The sequence below is a fragment of the Crinia signifera genome, chromosome 2 (assembly GCF_055691185.1).
Source record: "Crinia signifera chromosome 2, ASM5569118v1, whole genome shotgun sequence".
Lineage (NCBI taxonomy): Eukaryota > Metazoa > Chordata > Amphibia > Anura > Myobatrachidae > Crinia > Crinia signifera.
In genome coordinates this window covers 34,002,825-34,023,792 of record NC_139218.1, presented here as the reverse complement: position 1 = coordinate 34,023,792, position 20,968 = coordinate 34,002,825, and positions in this window count along the sequence as shown.

Here is a 20,968-nt window from a genome sequence, read left to right as displayed (position 1 = left end):
TGGGACAGATATGGGCGGGCAGCTGACATTCGGTGATGTCAGCTGCCAGGCCCCGCACCGCCCGCGTCACCGCCTCCTTACCATGAGAACGCCCACTCTGTTTGTCATGGACCCCTCCCCCCTAACCGCCGATTACCATGCAAGTTGATGTATAAGGATAACACATCCACCGACCATCTAATGATTTCTGCCTTCACAAATAAAAGTCAGTGTGAACAGACATTAATTTGCGCGTGCCAGGCATCCACCCGCCCGCGCACCCATGAGAACCCCCAGTGTTTTCATGTGGACATCCATAAAAAGTTCCCCATCCCTTCTGTTGTCCACCCCCGGCCTGCCCCGATTCTTGCAAGTCGCCGAAGCCGTCTGCAAAGGGGGGTGGGGGGGGGCTGCACATGTGCACAATAGACCATGTGCAGCCCCCCAAACATTGGAACAGGGATGAATTCACCCTGTTCCGAATAAATCAGAATGACCCCTATTATGTGCAAGTTGATAATGCACCAGCCAATCAGCTCCCATATGTAAACAGACATTTAGGAAATGACATTTTTATTTTTAGCTAATACATGATATTAATATATATATATATATATATATATATATATATATATATATATATATATATATATATATATATGTATATATATATAATATATATATATATGCAGCAAGGAACAGGTCACAGTGTACGCATACAGTACATCCTGGGAACATCTAACACTTTGCTAGCAGCTACTGTACAATGCACGCCCATGCATTTCCGGGAAATGAGCGTTACATGGGAACTGTGTGACATACTAAAATACATATTTCAACTGAATCAAATCTAAACCTCATGTGCAATGAAGACCTTTGTCGTATTAACATTTCAATAGATCAATTAAATACATTCTGGGTTTTTAATCAAGATTCGGCAGACCTTCTCAGAATAATGAGTGGATAGGAGCATAATATTATATACTACAGATAAATGGCCAAGGTCACACAGCAGGAGACAGGTAAAACAGGTTCTTAAGGGAGGTAATTCAATTATTGGAGAAAAAAACATTGGATTTATCCTGATGTTTCTCCATTTCTTTTTTTAGTCTATCCTATTAGGTTGTCCGGTAAAAAAATTGTCTTGAAAACACACAGGTTTAATGAAACCCATTATCTCTTGCGACAGCTTAATAGTAATGGGTTATTGCATACCCACGATACCCACGATTACCACGATTAATGTACTTGTCTATAATCCAAAGGAAACATACAGGTATAGTATGACATCATATCATCACTATCAAGTGGCAAGAAGTTGGGGGAGCGGTTATTATTTACCTTGGCACGGGCATACTAGTTGGCTCGGCGTACATCAGTGCAAGGGGCTAAACTGGGGGGATTGGGGTACATGTGGGAAATTATACGAGCCTCATAGTTGTATTTTTATATAGTTATATCCCCGTGGTGTAGCGAAACCATCGCAGTCCAAGAAGTGGCTTGGGGTTGCCTGTTTTATGCAGATCTGCTGATAAGATCCCTCCAAAAATGGCCACCTCCTTGAAGGAGACTGATGCGAGAGGTCCTACTGGACCTCTAGTGTCTATCAGGGAAGAGCAGCTGCGTATAGCACTACCCGTTAGTGATGGGTTCTGTGACCGTTAGCATGCCTGCAAGCACTTATACCCTGGCAATGAGCAAGAAGCTCCTGGCTACGAACAAGTAGCCTCTGACAATGAGCATGTGAAAAACATGGCAACCAGCAAAAAGCCCCTGACAATGAGCATGAACCCTCTGGAATCAATGTGAAAGCATGTAACTAAGATGCCTTTTTGGCAGAGGGGGCACAGTTTTTTCTGGTTACACCACTGTTAGATTCTTTAACTCAGAGCTACTTATAGTAATGGCAGAATGAAAGCAATCCAACAGTGCCTTTGTTTCTCCGCCTGCTTGATAACCATGAGGACAATGCAGCTTTAGTTACCAGATTTGTAATTCACCCAAACAGCTAGCTCAGTTGTTCGGGTGCCGGAGGCAGGCCCGACAGTCGGGGTCCCGACAGTCATTTACCCGACGTCGAGATCCCGACTGTCAAAACACCGACAGCTAGGTTCCCGACGGCCGTCGGCTATTTTTCCTCGTGGGGGTCCACGACCCCCATAGAGGGAGAATAGAATAGGTGGCTCGTGTAGCGAGGAACACAAAGAAAAAGGCAGCGCTGTATACAATTACCACATGGGATTGCCTGTATTTTAAATATATATTGAATATTTATTATTACAATGATAATAAAAATAAAAATTGAACATTAACATTTACAAATGTAAATTACACATGTACCCTCCCCTGGCCTCTGCTGTAGTTGGTCCCTATTAGGGAAGGACAGTTCTGGCAACAAAGTGGCAGATTGGGCAGAAATAATGGGCATTTGAAATGTACAGTCAGTTTTGAGAGTATAGGGTCTCACCACTTTAAATTCGGGATTTTTTCCGGGCTTGGGTCCGTTGTCCTCACTATTTCTGCGGAGATGTTTTCCTTTTTTGTAGGAGCAGCCGCTGGAGGAATATCAAGGGCCTTGTGGAGCTTCTCTGGTGGTGTCCTTGTTTGTCTCTCTCTTGAGTAGTACTCAGATTTGTTAGTGCCCAATGGATGATCTTTGAGAATCGCCAGATAAAATCGCCAGGTTGAAGAGGTAGCAGAGTCCTGAATCCTTTGGGTATTGGCCGAGGGGGGGGGGGGGGGGGGGGTTTGCAATGGCCCACCGACGCATTTCGCTGTTAAATCAGTTTTTCAAGGTGATGGGAGCCACCGTGCCCAAAGCATGGCGAGCGCAGCAAGCCCGCAAGGGGCTTAGTTGCGCTCAATATGCTGTCTGGTTTCGGCCAGTCGGGGTCCCGACGTTGGCCTAATGACTATCAGGATCCCGACTGTCGGACCCCTATACCACACCCAGTTGTTCTCCTTATGAGAGCAGATTTATTTTCTGTCCTCAACCTAAAGGTGCCCATACACACCGATTTGGGACGTGATCTGAGAAATCGGCCTAAATCGGATGTGTTTGTTATCCCCTCCGACCCGATGCATTGGATCAGAGCCGGAAAGTCGGACGGGCTGCACATAAAATCTATCAGATCGGACCCATCAGTTGAACATTGTGCGTGGTTTTTAGCACCTGCGATGTGTTTGGTCGGATCCATTGGTGTGTGCCAGCGGCGGGGTCCAGGCAGCGGGGTTCGAGCAGCAGCAATGAGCTGGTAGTGGCATTTGCAGGGGGGCGGGGGTGGCTGCTGAATTTGGAAAACATATTTCAAAATTTCTCTCAATCAGATGGGGGCTGCTGAATGGCGGAGAGGATTCTCCCAATAACCATCTGGCAAGTCTTTTTAAAATATTTTTTAAAATTAAGTAGCCGCTTCCCGCCCAGCCACCTGGAAAATGCTGCTACCTGCTCCCTGCAGCTGCTAGGACCCTGCTCCCCAGACCCTGCCAACCAAACCCCACCAATGCCTGGACCCCACTGCCTCAAGTACCAAATTGTAAGCAGCCTCCTGGGGAGTTGCCAGGGAGCTCAAGGGCAAACTGGACTGACTTAGGATAAGTCGGACTAGTGTATGGGGTCCTTAAAGCCTCCAGAATCCAGCTGGAGCAGAAGGTGGTGATATTTGATGTTAATTGAAGTGCTAAAATTCCTGTTAAATTGAGATAGGTTGAACCTACGGCAATTCAAATAACAAATGAGAGAAAAACTTGTAAAGAGCTGCCCACCCAAGTCTTTACTGTATATGACATGTTAAATAGATGATTTCCAGGTTCTGTTGATTAATCTGCTGTCTGTAGAAAAATAAGTGAAAGGGAACCTGTGGCTCCCTATATAGCCTGCGGCCTTTATACTAAGGACCTTATTCTGGTTCATTCGCTTGGATACGTGCACACACCCTTGCGGATGAAGCAAAGACTGCCTTGCGAATGGTTAGTCCGCACCACCCATTCGCACGCCGTATTCGCTAGCAAGGTTTGCGAATGGATGTTTTACACGAACAACCATTCGCATGCCAGTGGGAACCTCCCACATCATTCAATGGTTGCCGACCATCGAATGATGGCGAAAGGGCACGCATATGTAAGGGTGGTCTAGACCACTTGTGCATATGGGCGGAGAAATGCAGTGAATTGACATCCGGTTATGTCAGCTGTTAACCTCCTGCATGTGCGTCACGACCGCATTGGCATATGTATGCCCAGGGTTTTCATGGGAACACCCATGAAACGGAGGGCCTACGCATATGGTAATGACCCTGGCCAGCACCCCAGGCCCCTCTCCACTCCTCTCCACCCCCTGCTCGCAAGGCTGGGAGCGTGCACTCAACGACCAGACTTCTTGCCCAGCGTATACACATGCGCATACGCCAAACATCGGTCCCTTGCAAATTCGAGTCTGAGCGAATGAACCAGAATAAGGTCCATTGTTCATTGCAGATAACAAAAACATTGCACATGTGTCTGTCAGGTGGCCTATAACAGATAGGTGCTGATGCCAAATATGCATTGATGATGATGATGATGATGATGATCAACAGTTGTGTTTGATTGGCTGAGCATTGTTCTCTCTTTGATACTAATAACAATACTCTGCACTGTATTAAAGGGTCTGGGCACTCCCGGCAATGTTAAAGATTTGATCATTTAAAACACATACACAGCTGTATTGCAACACCTTAAGGTGAAGTGTGCTGCCCTTCTGGGCCACAACTTCATGGAGACTTTGTAATGGAAACCAGAGTCAGAAGCTTGTAGTAAAAGACAAGGGCCCTGATTCTGGTTTGTTTGGTTTGTTCGCACGGGGGACCGATATTGAAGCTCTGTGCATGCGCATATTTGCTTATGCTAGGGCGCCTTTTGGAGACTTGCATAGCACAGGGGAGGGGGAGGGGGCATAGAGGAGGCAGGCAGGGTGTACCCAGGAAAATAGTGGGCGTCCCCATGTGAACGTCAGCCACCCATGCAGTCCTCACAGCAGGACACAGCAAATCTAAGTCAACAGAGACTGACTTAGATTTGCGAGCACTAGAGAAATCATTCAATGGTCCTCGGGCCCGCTCATCACCAGAGCCTGACGGTGTTGTTGGTGCCCCTGGCTACTATCCTACTACAAGACGAATCCTCAGGTTCTAGATCTTTACATGACTTTCAGAATTCACCAATAAGTAAGTACTGAGTAGCCAGTGTTATTCTCTTCTCCTATCCAACGGTTCCTATCACATTTTTAAAGGCAACCTGTGGGCACATCATAATTCCACATTTCATAACACTTTGGGGACAAAGTCATACAAACTCCAGCTTAATAAATACTTTGGTGTTAAATAAAATAGCATCCAGTACAATACATGGAGCTGTGCTAACTGCATGCAGAACCGCTGCTCAGCAAATTTCCTGCTTAGTGTTATTTTACTTTCCTTCAAATACATGTACAGTAAGAGTCAGGTAAAGCTGACGTGTTCGGATTTTAAATGCTCTGCCTGTTAAAAGGTCTCAGCGTATAATTTAAATCCAAGTCTACCAGAACAGTATTTAATATTTGTCATTTCATTAATTGTTCACCCACCCATGTATTCTATTTGTGAGAATGCCCTTGTGGCTTTCAAGAAGTTGGTGGAACATAAATACTATTAAGGAAAAGAAGGTAAGAGCACAGTACAGTACATATATACACAGGCTACATACAGTACAGTAAGTATACACAGACTACATACAGTATGTATACACAATTTATATACAGTGCCTATATACACAGGCTACATACAGTATGTATACACAATTTATATACAGTACGTATACACAGGCTACATACAGTATGTAGAAATAGAAGAGAAGTATAGAGTGCGCTAAATACAACTTCAACAACTTAAAAAATATACATTTATTTTTAGTCTTCACAAAGACTTCAAATTTAAAAAGTACAGCTGGTCTGTTATTGATACAGATGGTGTTGTAGGCCCAACGCGTTTCGTCAATAAATTGACTTCATCAGGGGCTTAGCGAACAATAAGTCAGCAAGGCGTAAAATCACTGTAAATAATACAAATAATAAAGTTCATTTATATGAACATAAAAACAAGGAACATATCATGGAGGACAGTTATGATACGGAGTGGAGGACAGTGGAGAAGGAAGAAATAATTTAAACGCCTTACTAAAGTAATAGGTAGCAGGCGTGAGGATCTTAATACCTTATAATGACATCAAATGATTAGCATAGGAAAAGCTAAAGAATAACTCCAAGGGGTACAGAATCACCCATAGTGTGTAGTCACCTAATATTAATAATATTAATACCTTTAGCAGATATGGTGGATCACATACAGTGTCCAGCAAATGTGGGAGTGAAACTCAATGTGCGACCTGAGTAGGTAATGGGCGTTACTATAGGATGGAATGTAAATATTAGTAAAAATGCTATATGCACACCTTCACCAGCACTTCAAGCTGGATGATCTCTAGTGAAAAAAATAAAGACTTACAAATGTGCCACAGCAAAGCTGCTAGTACGTCTGTAGGGTCTAGCACTCAAAAAAGTCGTTGACACAGGTGTGTTTCAGGGGTGTGCCTTAATAGAAGATAGGCATATCTATAGGATGAAACATGGATAATCAAATGGTCATCTTAGACTAATCTCTTCACCTGCACTTTTAACCGATAGGTGACAGACATATATATTGAAACTTACAGCATCACAAGTGAGAGTGTAAATGTAGTAACAAGGTGGTCAGAGACCTGCATCAGCTGTTCAATAGTGTTTGTTCCTAAGACACTTCAGAACCTTTGAATAAATACAAAACAGTGTTTTACAAGCCAAGAACTAGTATAGAACAATGACCCAAAGTTGAATGCCTTTGGAGGTTACTTACTTTTAGGAGTAAAACCGGAAGTCTATTGCCTGGGATCCAAATCAGAATGAACTCATATCAGAGAGGCAGCTATTTATGGAGCATTGGGAGTGTAACTACTTCCTGTTTCCCAAAAATAGCTGTGTGTGTAAAAACGTGTATACACACGCTTCATGGGCATAATAATTAAATGGCTGAGTAGTACTATGTGTAAATACACTGGGGCTAATAATCGCCATTAAATAAAGATAGGATGCGCTGACATAATCCCTAATTGGAGCAGTGGAACGCACAGCGTCTCCGCTGTGCGTTCCAAACAGGCGCCATATTGGACTGCGCCGACGTCAGATCACCTCCTTAATGGTTACAGGGCTACAGCTGGGCGGACGTGCCTCTGTGTGAGGATGTGATAGAGTCTATGGAGCGCAGAGCTTGTATATATGCGTTTCAAATAGGCGCCATCTTGCGGGGAACTTAATGGCATATATATATGGAAATAAACAGCGCAATCACTCTTAATACATAATGTTATAAACTCACGTAACTACCATTGTACTAACTTCATAAACTATGTGTAATAATAAAAGAAACACTGTATGGGGCTGATAATAATGCATGAAAAATTGTCATATAAGTGACAGTGTATCTCTAATAGTAAGTACTTTCTTAAACCTGATTAATTACAGATTAGATATTTTTACATTTTGTTGTATTATTTAAAGGTCGTATAATAGTGCTACTATCCTAATTAATATGTGGTGTGACATATATAAGTGCATAGGTGCTATAAGTACTCTTTTAGAAGAGGCTCTATATGGGTATATTACAGTTAAATGTAATACTGTGAACTTCCTGAATATAATGTAGGAGTGACACATTTATATGTGCATGGGTGCTATAAGTATATATAGAGATGGCTAAATGTAAGTGTACTATAATAGTACCTCCTAATTTTTAAGTGAAATGACACATGTAAATGTGCATAAATATCGTGAATACATATAAATGGCTAACGGGGGGTTAGATCAGATCTAGAGTATAAATACAATGCCAACAATATATTAACCTAAACAAAAAATATTAAATCGAGGGGTACGGTAATATATAGATATGGGGCAGATAGTCGCCAACCTTAAGCCGAGTATAGGCATGCACATTTAGATCATTGTCCTATTTACATCGAGATCTACCTATTATTTTAGAGTGTAACAATATATACACAGATATATTAACAATAGGGCAACACAATAAGTGCCAGAATGGAGCAGAAAGAAAAGCACCAGAAATAGTCAAGGGGTGAGAGCTAAATGAAAGCTACAATATCAACTCCCTCATTTAATCCTCTGGGAGAGAGGGTATTCAGGGTATAGATCCAAAAACTTTCTTTTTTTATAAGTTCTTGGCCCCTATTACCCCCTCTGGGGTTAACAGGGACTTTTTCCAAAATTGTAAATTAAAAGTTCTCTTTTGTGACCTCAGAGTTGTGTTTCTCCTGATAGTGTCTGGGGAGACTATGCACTCTTACTTTATTTTTGATGTTTCTCATATGCTCCTGAATGCGAAGCTTTGTTTGTCTTATTGTTTTGCCTATGTAATGGAGATTGCAGCTACAAGTAATTCTGTAGACCACATGGTCAGAATTACATGTCACAGCTTCTTGGATTTTATACTCTTTTCCGTTCTCCAGGGTGTGTTGGAACTGGATTTTGTCAAAAAAAGGACAACAGATGCATCTGTTACAAGGGGTTGTACCTGGTTTTTTGTTCAAGAAATGCGTTGTTTTAGGAACTGCGGATGTGGTAGGTTTTAATCTACTGGGAGCAAGAATTGACTTTAGGTTATTGGCCCGGCGGTACACCAGATTGGGTTTAGGTGGGAGGTGTTGGCCTAAAATCGGATCACGCAAAAGGGTTGTCCAGTGTCTCTCTAGTACCTTTTTTATTTCATGGTTTTCACAATTAAATTGTGTCACGAAGGGGCGGCTCTTGAATTCTTTGGCTGGTCTCACTTGTTTCGTCAGTAGATTCTCTCTTTCTTGGGCGAATGCTTTTTGTCTGGCCTCTTCGATATGGTTTATCTTGTATCCCCTTTCAATGAATCTGTTAGTTAGGAGTTGGGATTGGGACCAGAATTCGTGATCTTCACTGCAGTTCCTCTTTATTCTAAGGAACTGGGCGTACGGAACGCTATTTTTCCAAGAAGGGAGGTGGCAGCTGGTTGCTGGGATAAAACTATTTGCGTCGACCTTCTTAAAGAAGGTACGAGTTTTAATTTCTTCACCAGGTGAGCCTATAAGTTCAAGGTCTAAATAGTCGATGGTAGAAATATTGGTTTGTATACACAATTTATATACAGTGCATATACACAGACTACTTACAGTATTTGGGGTGGGTGGTTAGTCGCACAAGAGCACAGTATTATTTTTCTGAGTTTTACAGTATGTATACACAATTTATATACAGTGCGTATACACAGACTACATACATTATGTATACACAATTTATATACAGTGCATATACACAGACTACATACAGTATGTATACACAATTTATATACAGTGCGTATACACAGACTACATACATTATGTATACACAATTTATATACAGTGCGTATACACAGGCTACATACATTATGTACAGTATACACAATTTATATACAGTAGGTATACACAGGCTACATACAGTATGTATACACAATATATATACAGTAGGTATACACAGGCTACATACAGTATATATACACAATATATATACAATCTGTATACACAGGCTACATACAGTATGTATACACAATTTATATACAGTGCGTATACACAGACTACATACATTATGTATACACAATTTATATACAGTAGGTATACACAGGCTACATACAGTATGCATACACAATATATATACAGTATGTACACACAGGATACATACAGTATGTATACACAATTTATATACAGTGCTTATACACAGACTACATACAGTATATATACACAAGTTATATACAGTACTTGCCTGAAGAGGTGAGTTTTCAGGGTACGCTTGAAAGTTTGGAGGCTAGAGATGAGTCTTAATGTACTTGGAAGGGCATTCCATAGGGTGGGTGCTGCCCGACAAAAATCCTGCAAGTGTAAGTGGGATCTAGTAATGAGACACAGATCTTGAGCAGAGCGGAGAGATTGGATGGGGATATATTCTGAAATAAGTGTTGTATGTTGGTGTAGTCAGGTTAATGGATTTGTATTGAGCAGAAGTATAGAAGTGTACAGGGGTGTAACTAGATATTCGTAGGCCCCATAGCAAAAGTTTGTAAGGGTCACCTATTCAACGACTGATGGTGATAAATGTATGTAAAACATACTACTTAGACAGTAAAGATTGGCCCCCTTCAGCTCTGGGCCCCATAGCAGCTACACCCCTTACACCTATGGTAGTTACACCCTTGGAAGTGGAGGCTGCAACAAATGATGCTCGTAATGTGACCTATGGGCACTGTGGCATTATGTGAACTATGGGCACTGTGGCATTATGTGAACTGTGGGCACTGTGGCATAATTTATACTGGAGGCACTGTGGAATAATGTGAACTGAGGATTGTGTGTGGCATAAGGGGACCTGGTGGCACAACAGTGTGTTCAGATTTGGGTGCCGAAAGTATATATAAAGCTAGCATTTGCCCATATTCAGAGTTGCGTGCACAGCCCTCCGTCGGCTACAGCTGCCATCAGCACTTTTTTTATTGAAGCACCACGTGTATAATAAAATGTACAATTACACAGTAGCAGAGAACAATTTTTCCATAAAACCATAGAAACAATAAAATGTCAATTATAGATATAACAGTGTGCTATTTCAGGAGAATAGCAGGGACAGCGATCAATTAGATGATGGATGGAAAAGAATTTCTCCGCAAACAAAACTTACAATGTATTGGAATCAAATAATTGAATGCAAATACAAAAGGAAAAGGTTCAATCTCTCTCGCCACCCCCCAGTTTTATCAGCACACCCAGTCTAATAGGTCTACTTAATGCCGTGGGCGAGCGGTGACAGCGAGCAGGGCTTCCTGCTCGCTGTCACCGCTCGCCCTGTCAGTATTCAACTCTCCCCCCTCATACGCCAATTCCCCCAATTGCAGAAACAGCAAGACTTGCGGCTAAATACAGCGGGTTCGCTGCATTAGCCGCGGGTCTCGCTGTTTGAGCGGCCGGCGAGGGGGGTTAAACAGCGAGGATCTTCTGCGGCATTGAATACTACCCTAAGTGTTAGGCATATATCCCAAAAACAAAAACATGGAATAACTTCCGTCACCATGTCCACTAAAACTCAAAAACTATTTTTTTTTCTATTAACTTAATCCCGTCATTTTTATACCTTCATTCAGTAATTTAACATTTATGTATTCCTTGTTATTCTACCTTTATATCGCTGGAACAGAATGCATCTGAAGTACGCCGCACGAAAGGCCATCTGCAATACTACAGTACATACTGTTAAATAAAACACTTGATGGGTACGATGTGCTTTCAACTAATAATTAAAATACCTACGGTGGTGAGAAATGGACAAGAAATTAGAGTTGTGCAAGATGGAACTTATACCATTGTTGAATAGATGTCATTTTCCGTGGGCACTGTATTGTTTCATTGATTTTTGTATAAATTATAGTAATTGATTTTTGTATACATTATATTAATTCTAACAATGAACAATGAACTGGCTAGGACCTGATTTCCAAGTGTTGGCAGCTGCTCAATGGTTCAGTTTCACACCTAGGGAAAGAATCACGAATGCTGAATAAGCAGTGAGGGAGCATAAGCCACTGATGGGTTCCCCAGGTTACACTTGGAAGTTAGGTGATATGTTAATCAGGATGGGCACAAGGCCTATCAGAGCAGTGGGAGGGTTAGACAGGGTAAGAAAAGTCACATGCTACATGTGAAGCTTCCTCTGTCCGGAAAAGCCCCACCCACCCTTCCCTATTCTTCTTCTTCGGCGGCGGTAAAGAACAGTCATCCTTGTAAAATCTTGATGTGTGTGTGTAGATAGTGGGGTGTCGCTCTCCCCTGACATCTATGGTCATGGACCCAGTGGCGTAACGAAAACTTTTGCTCCCCCCCCCGCCAGGACAATTTCGCCGCCCCCCCCCCGGACAATTTTGCCGCTGCCCCCCCGTTAAAAGACCCCCCTGGGGAGCTGGCAGGGGGTCCGTGCGGCGCGGTGGTACCTGTATTCAGGGAGAGCCTGAAGGTCCCTGCGCCTGCGGCGCTGAGTATGATGTTGCCGGGGTCCCTGCAGTGAAGTGGAAATAACATGCTATCTCTGGCGGAGATAGCGCGTTATTTCCACTTCACTGCAGGGACCCCGGCGGCGGCAACATCATACTCAGCGCCGCAGGCGCAGGGACCTCCAGGCTCTCCCTGAATACAGGTACCTCCGCGCCGCACAGACCCCCCTGCCAGCTCCCCGCTGCACCCACAAGCAGTGGGGAGCTGGCGGAGAAAAAATAGCGCCCGCAGACCCCCGGCGCCTCCCCGCCACCGCGGGGGCTGCGGCCTTATAGCTACGCCACTGCATGGACCATGCTTCTGCCCGAGGGATGGTCACCACTAGCACGAGTGGATGACCGGGGAGAGTGATCACCAGCGATGGTGTGTATGGTAGACATCTTTAACCCCACTTTCCTATAGTGACCGTTCTTTGGTGCCGCCACCATTTATAGTTTAGTTAATTGTCAAAATAAATTTGACATTCATTTTGAAACGCCAGCACTTGTGTCTGTGTCTTTTTATTAGATAAGTTTAGTTGTTAAGGTTATGGTGAATTGTAAAGTGTGGACCTGGGGGATACCTGATGGGAAGTTTATACTAGGGAGTAAAAATGTGGTTCTGATATTGGACATTATTTTAAAAGAAACATGGAAAGCATTGTCTATTTTAAGAACATAGGTGCCAGATGCGGGGCAGATGAGAGGTATGCCGGGCCCCGGTAAAATTTTGTGGGGCGTGACCTAATTGCGGGAGGCGTGACCACCTCCCACAATTAGGCCACACCCCCAAATGTTTAGGGGGTGTGTGAAAAAACATTCAGCAGCACACACCTACCTACAGCATGTGCTCTCATGCTGTCAGTGAGATGCTCGTGCTGAGCCTGCTGTCAGCACACCACATGCTGTAGGTATGTGCTGCTGCTATTCCCTGGAGGGATGGAGGAGGAAGGGGGAAGGGGGGTCAGACCAGGGCTCCAATGGGCCCCTCCAGCAAGCCCAGGCCCAGGTAATTGGTTCCCTCTTGGCGGCCCTGGCCAGATGTATCAAGCTTCAAAAAGTGATAAAGTGGAGAGTGATAAACAACCAGCCAATCAGCTCCTACCTGACATGTTATAGGCTGTGTTTGAAAAATAACAGGCATTAGCTTATTGGCTGGCTGTTTATCATTTTCCATTTTATTACTTTATGAACCTTGATACATCTGGCCCACAGTCACTTATCCATTTATAATACAAACTAGTGTATTGGACTAGTATATTGTCAACTCGATATGCCTCCCTCACCACCATCTTTCCACTGCTCCGCCCCCACAGAGCTACAGCTGCTAATCCGGTATCAGTGGCAAACGCAGGATTTTCACAAGGGGGTTTCCAGAGGGGCGGAGCAAAGCACGGAGATGGACACCCAGTATATGCCCGATCAGTTAAAGTATATACATATACATACATATATATACATATAGGGGCGTCAACAGCAGTGTAGACCCCTGGGCATAACAATGTATTGGGGCCCCTACCGATCCTCCAGCGATAGGGATGGGGGAAGCTTTGATGTCCCGCGGGTGGTAGGGGGTATTATATCAACCGCTCAGCATGTAGGGCCTGGGTCAGTAATTTCCACTAATTACCCCTTTACTGCACAGATGGTGGGAGAATGAGGTTGGAGAAGGGGGCATTGGGCTGAATGAAGGGGCCCTGATACATAACTTCCAGGGTGGTAGAGGATGTTTAATATGCAGAGGAGGGGTGTATAGTGGAGTGGTCTTATTATTCATAATTTTCTGGTGGGTGAACAACTTTCTTGACTGCAGATATCTCCAGTTCCTGGAAATAGATTTTAATGTAATTAAAAACTAGAGAATCCCACCTACCAAATGGTATTGGGGACTAGGGGATCAGAGTTCAGGAGGCAGAGCAATCTGTCAACGAGAATATAAAACTACATACCAGGTGTGTGGAGCTGGAGCAGTAACCAGCTGCTGGAAGACTGATATCTCTGGTTCTGGGAACAGTAGAGACAAACTAGTGTCCATCAAAGGGGGAGAGTCCCAGCTTTTGGAATATACCCTCACAAAAACTATAACTCATAAAGAACCTGAAATATCTGACTGGGAATAGCAATTAACAGGCCTGGATGGGGACCACTGCTTTGAAGTCAGATATCTCCGGTTCCCAAGGGCCGATTTTAAAAATTCTTGTACCCATGGAAAGAGGGGACCCTCAGCTTTCAGCCTAGGTCCCTTAGACTCTTAGGGGGGTTTTTGGGTACTCAGAACCCCCCCCCCCTGCGTGCGCTACTGGGTATCCTATGGCTCTGCTCTGAAAACCTGTCCTTTCATGTGGCAACCTCACTCCCCATTTCCCTCTCCGTCTCACTCTTATACTGCTTCCTCCTTCCCTGGCGACCAGGACTCCTCTCCTAGGTTGTCCCAGCACCCTAGCTATTGGGGAGCATGACCCAGATTCCACTACACGCGCATTCAGGTGACAGGTCAGACAATAGGAAATTAATAAATAAAAAACTAGGACAATACTGTATAATAGATCTTCGGCAACAGCCCATAGAAGCTAAATCAGGGTCCCGGCACCTGTACACTGCAGATGACAGGCACCAGGACCGGCGCATGCGCAGTATTGGACTCAGTAGTTTGCATGTGCAGACCCGGAATCTATGGGCTGTGGCGGAAGCATCCCGGAGGGAGGGAACACAGCCCAATGGGGCTGCCTTTAGTGACTGGTCGGTCGGATTTCCAATAAGAAGTCACTGCCAGTCTCAGTGAAGCCAGAGCAATCTCTGCATCTGCCTCACTTGTCAGAGCACAGTAGCAGATTTTACCTGGGGGAGGCTGCAGTCCTGCAGCCCATAGGTAAAATCAGCCACCGGTTATCACTAGCTGCTGTTTTATTAAGAAGGGGCTGTTTTATTTAACCTTTTCACAAAAATCAGCGGTGAAATGGTTAACGGGCCGAGTTGAGGATTCCAGAGTTCATAGAACAGGAAGCATTGGCGTCACATAGGCCCTTATTCTGATCGGTGCGGATATATCCGCGTGCGTTCGGCCCGCCGATGTTTTGTGTCTGCGCATGTGCAGAGGCGTCTCTGCGCATGTGCGAGCGGGGCGTACGGCCAAATCCCGCATGATCTGTGAACACTCCGAACAGGGGGTGGAGAGGGGCGTGAAGGGCTATTTGGGCTCATTACCATATGCATACGCCCCGCGTTTCATGGGCGTTCCCATGCAAACGCTGGGCGTACGTATGGTAATGCAGTCGTGACGCACGTGTAGGGGGCGGACATATGACATCGCCGGATGTCAGCTGCCCGCCTAGATCCCTGCTTTTGCACGGAGAAATGTCCGTGTGGTCTGAGGTTGCGGGAGCTGGTGGAGCACTCGGTCCTGCATTCGATGGTCTGCGACCATCGAATGATGGGGGAGGTTCCCTTAGATGGAGGAGGCGTATTCCGTGAAAAATACACATGCGGTCCGTTCGGCCAGCTTCTTACCGCATACGGACGGAGTTGGCGATCCGTATGGAAGGCGGGGTTTCGCACGCACGGTCCTGGCCGCATATTCGACTCCGGCCGCACCGATCAGAATAAGGGCCATAGTGCAGGTAATAGTGTGTAAATATTCTGAACAGATTTCAATATAAACTGCACAACAGAAAAGATCCGCTCACATTAAGAATAAACAGCTCTTGTTTCCCATTTACTGCCAGTGTTTCCAGGAGCTGCGATACTTGAGGAGTCTTAAGAAAGATAAAAGAACCCAGAACAATTACTTCCCCCCTCCACTTTGTATTTAATCTTCTGCTTTCTACATTATTCCCATTGCACAGACCTGAAGACCACTGTATAGTGCTCACTCAAGTGTCTTGCCTTGAGATTATTCAGTGCAATATAAACTGAACTCTGTGGCACAATATTAACGTAATCAGAGAACTCTGGGTAGACTCAGTGACCTTCATATTCCTTTGTACTGTAGTTGCAAAATAACATGTGGAAACAAAAAGGGTTGCACTGGCCCAAAGAGGAACAGGGGAAATCCTGCATGGGCGCCACTACCTCCAGCACTCTGCAGCAAACCAGGCTGTGCAACAAATGTCTCAACCTGAGGCTGTGGAATTCCTCTCAGTCCTGAGTCTATTCCCAGGGGTTTAATCTATGGCCACGCCCCCTATGATTAGGCCTCGCCCCCTGAAAAGTTCCTGGATCCCATCCAGGTTCTCCACCGCCCTGATTACATTATGGATAAAACCAGAAATCAACAACAAGGGCTTTCAGTAATAGTTTTTAAATTAAACTAATATGTTGGTTTGTAATGAACGTTTAAGAAATATGGGCCATTGTGCAATGTGACTGCTTTACCTGCCCTGGGGTGATCAGGTTACATATATATATGCTTGTGCATATCACATTCGGGGTATGCAACAGGCCCTAAAGACATATGTGTCAAGTGGGGGCAGGTGCTTATTGCCTGGACCCTGCATTGTCGAAGGAGCCTGGCAAGCTAAGGAGGTTGTCAAAAGATCATCACACAGGGGTGATTCATGTGCGGCTGTAAAGAGCATCATTGCAGCTTACCTGGATGCTCAGGTATGATAATGCAGCAGTAAGATTTTGGTATAAGTAGACCTTACCTGCATGCATATGTGGCCGTGCTTCCCAACTTTCAAAGCAGTGCAATTTTGGGGTTTCGCATCATGGCAAGGGGGCATGACCAAATTGCATCACTCACACGAGGCTGCGCCCCTGTTCTGCCGCCGCTTCCCCTCTGCCTGCGGGAATAGACGCTGCGCATGCACACAGCATCTATTCACTGCTGCCCAGCGTGTGGCAGAGGGTGCTCCCACCTGCCCCCCAGGGGGAAACTGCTGGCCCCGGGCGGGACGCGGGAACATCCTCAAAAAATGGGACGTTCTCAAGGAAAGAGGGACAGTTGGGTGGTATGGTGTGCCCCTGTTCAACTATGTGTCCAACAAGGACACACTTCTGCAACACCATTGGCCAGCTGAGTCAACTCTGGATGCACAATTCCATGTATTACCCTGCCCTCTTCATTGGGAATTGTACGTAATACGGGAGACCCACCTACTCTTTCAGGGTCTGGTGACTCCCCAAAAATGGAGAGTTTCTTGCATGTACAGTAGGTAGATATTCTCTTTTATGGGTGTGGATCGTTTGGTCTACAACAATTAGGTTGACAAGCATTGTGTCGACACCACTAGGTCGACATGCAGCAAGGTCGACATGGGTCATGGGTCAATGTCGACATGAAATTAGGTCGATACAAGCATTAAGTCGACCTTGGCCATGTCGACAGTCAAAAGGTCAACATGGGGTTTTTCACTGTTTTTTTTTACCCGAATGTCGACACAGTCGACATGGACACAGTTTGAAGTGCACTGCATCCCCTCGCATTGCTCGCTTCGCTCGCGATGCTTCGGGCACGTTGCTTCACTACGCTCAGCACACTATTTTTTTCTCCCACCACGCCCTTGTTGATGGTAGGGCATGAAATACCGCCTGTTGGCACATGTCGGCTCATCAAAAAACAGTGAAAAACCCCATGTCGACCTTTTGACTGTCGACCTAGCCCATGTCGACCTAATGCTTGTGTCGACCTAAAGTCATGTCGACCTAGACCCATGTTGACCTAAACCCGTGTCAACCTTAACCCATGTCGACCTTGCTGCATGTCAACCCAATGCCTGTCAACCTAGTTGTTGTAGACCTAATGACCGTATCCCTCTTTTATTATAGGAAGGAATACTGAAAGAGATGTATCAAACCTTGGGGAGTGGAGCGGTTCCATACACTGTGGCAGCTCGCAGCTATCATTTATCTAGTGCAGTCTATAAAATGACAGCTACCAACTAATTGGTTGCTATGGTGAACTTCTCCCCTTGGCCTATTAAGAACGTTTGCTACATCTCCCCCATGTCACTGTGAAATAGCGCAAATTACATTATCTGCACAGAAAGGTCGGTGCTCTATCTGAAATGCTATAAAATAAAGAGAAAGCTGAGCCCATTTATCCAGCTGTCTGTCTGTCTGGCTGCGCGCTGTTCCGCCATTGTTGCGTAGCTTGTTTTGACATTGGATAAATTACTTGAAACATTACCAGTACAGCGGAAAATGTGGTCACATCGCCGCACAGTGTAAAGGAAAAACCAGTATTGATTTTACATCGGACTAAAAGCATTTGTGTCGTTTTTCTTTATACCGCTCTCCTACGTTGTCAGACTCTATCAATTCCGAAATAGTATATCACAGTCAATTTATTTAAATTAATCTAAATGACCCATTGCCTTGTGTACAGAGAGCCATTCCGCATTTATCATTGATTCTGCTACATGGCTACTTTTGCCAAGTTCCAGTGGCGTAACAATAGCTGCGGGGCTATTGCAATGCCCCCATCCCCCGCAGCTTTACCTGTATTCGCTACGGTGGTCCCGGCTCTCCTCCTGGCTTCATTCTGTTGTTATGGAGATGGGCTATCAGAAAATGTCCGCCCCCATATAGCAGACCGTTCTCTGAAACTGTCTGCTGTATGGGGGTGGACATTTTGTGAGGGTCCGTTTTTCATAGCATCAGAATGAAGCCAGGACTTCCACAGCGAATACAGGTAAATCTGCAGGGGATTGGGGGAAGGGGGGGGGGGCAGTGCTTTATTATCGACAGGGGGGGGGGGGGGGGTGCCCAAATTATAGTTATGCCGCTGCCAAGTTCATAATAATAATTTAAATTAAAATGTTATCCCTATAGATTGTAAGCTTGCGAGCAGGGCCCTCTTACCTCCAAGTTGGTTTGTATCTACCCAGTTTGTTTAATCATTGTTGTTTCCAATTGTAAAGTGCAACAGAATATGCTGCGCTATATAAGAAACTGTAAATAATAATAATAATGTCATATAACAACTTTGTACATGGACTCGTTTTCCATACACATTACACAATGCACAAAACCCGCGAGGGGTGGTACTGCATCTCTTCGTGCTATGCCAACCTGAGAAACATGGCAGAAGCCAATATGGGCTAGGATATAGCCGTGCACTTAGGAGTATGGTTCTGCTGTTCTGTTACTATATCATGTAAAATGCCCAGATGCATCCTAATCCCAAGATCACTCTCTTATTAAGTGGGCCAGTCTTTTGTAATTATGTGCACAGATTGCAGCACCCTGGGATAACAAATTGTGGAAGTACAATAACTTTTTTAGACCCAGAGCTGCCATCAAGGGAACCTGGACAAGCAAAGGGAGAATAAAAGACTAGTGGATCCACCAATGATAAGGCTTACTCTAGTCCAGTGGTGTAGCAATGCCACCGCAATCCAAGCAGTGGCATGGAGGAGCCGTTGCCACGTAGGTGTGTGTTCTATGTAGTTTCCATGTGCTCTGGCTGTCCACATGGAATCCCTAGGAACATGCATGAAATCCCAGGCAACGAGCACAAAACCCCTGGCAACAAGCAAGAAACCCCTGGCATAAAGAAACTTCTGGCAATGAGCATAAAACCCCTGGTTATGAGAATGAAATCTCTGGCAATCTGCATGAAACCCCTGGCAACCAGCAAGAAACCCCTGGCAATGAGCATGAATCCCCAGTCAATGACCAGGAAACCCCTGACAGTCAGCAATAAGCCCCTGGCAATGAGCATGAAACCATTGGTAACCAGCAAGAACCCCCCTGGCAATGAGCATGAAACCTCAGTCAATGAGCAGGAAACCCCTGACAGCCAGCAGGAAGCCAATGGCAACCAACAAAAAACCCCTGGCAACGAGCATGAAACCCCATTCAATTAGCAGGAAACCCCTGACAGCCAGCAATAAGCCCCTGGCAACCAACAAGAAACCCCTGCCAATCAACATTGAACCCCTAACAATGAGCACCTAAGTAAAACGTATAAGGAATGTATTTGGGAGGAGGGGGGCACCAGAAAGTTTTTTGGCAGGGGGTACAACATTTCTAGTTCAGCCACTTCTGAAGCCACACCCTCATGTTTTGCCACACTGGGTAGCTTAGTGAAATAGATACTTGCACAAAAGCTTCAAAAAGTGATAAAATGGAGAGCGATAAACAGCCAGCCAATCAGCACCTACCTGTCGTGTTACAAGCTGGGTTTGAAAAATGACAGGTAGGAGCTGATTGGCTGGCTGTTTATCACTCTACACTTTTCACTTTTTATGACTGAAATAAGGGCAATGGCGTTTTCAAAAGAGAAAATATGACGCAGACCAGGGTTGTCCAGGTCTGTACACAGCTAGGCAGTTTTACCTGATCGCAAGGCAATGCCGTGAAATGGTGATGTAACACTGTAGAGTTTACTGAAAGAAATGATGTTATACAGTAAAGTCTATTGAAGTTACAAGGGAGGGTGAAGGCTGCAAAAACTTTAGTTGGGAGGAGCCGGGGGCACATAATTGGCTCCTTTATCTCTCATCCAACAACCTTGACCATGACCTTCAGGCTTTTCCTTCTGATGAAAAATGAAAGAGTGGAATGTGCGTGTTCTGCAATTATGCAGAGCAAATATCACCCAGCATAGCGGCAGATGAAGGGTGAGTACAGGGATACTTCCCATTAGTAATTCAAAGACCTCTCAGAACCTATTTGTATCCTAAAAGAAATGAGCACGTACCGAGGCCAATGTGTTCACACAAAAGTTACAACTGAACAACGCACATGCAAAGTTGGAAGAGGTGCGAGAAGTGTTTAGATGGGAGCCAGTAGTATGAGGCCGATTCAGACATGTTTGCACAGGTCCAAATTTGTCCCCTCTTCTGATGGTTGGGGACTGCGCATGTGCATAGTCCCTAATGCACATGTGCAGGCCTTGGTTGCGAGCA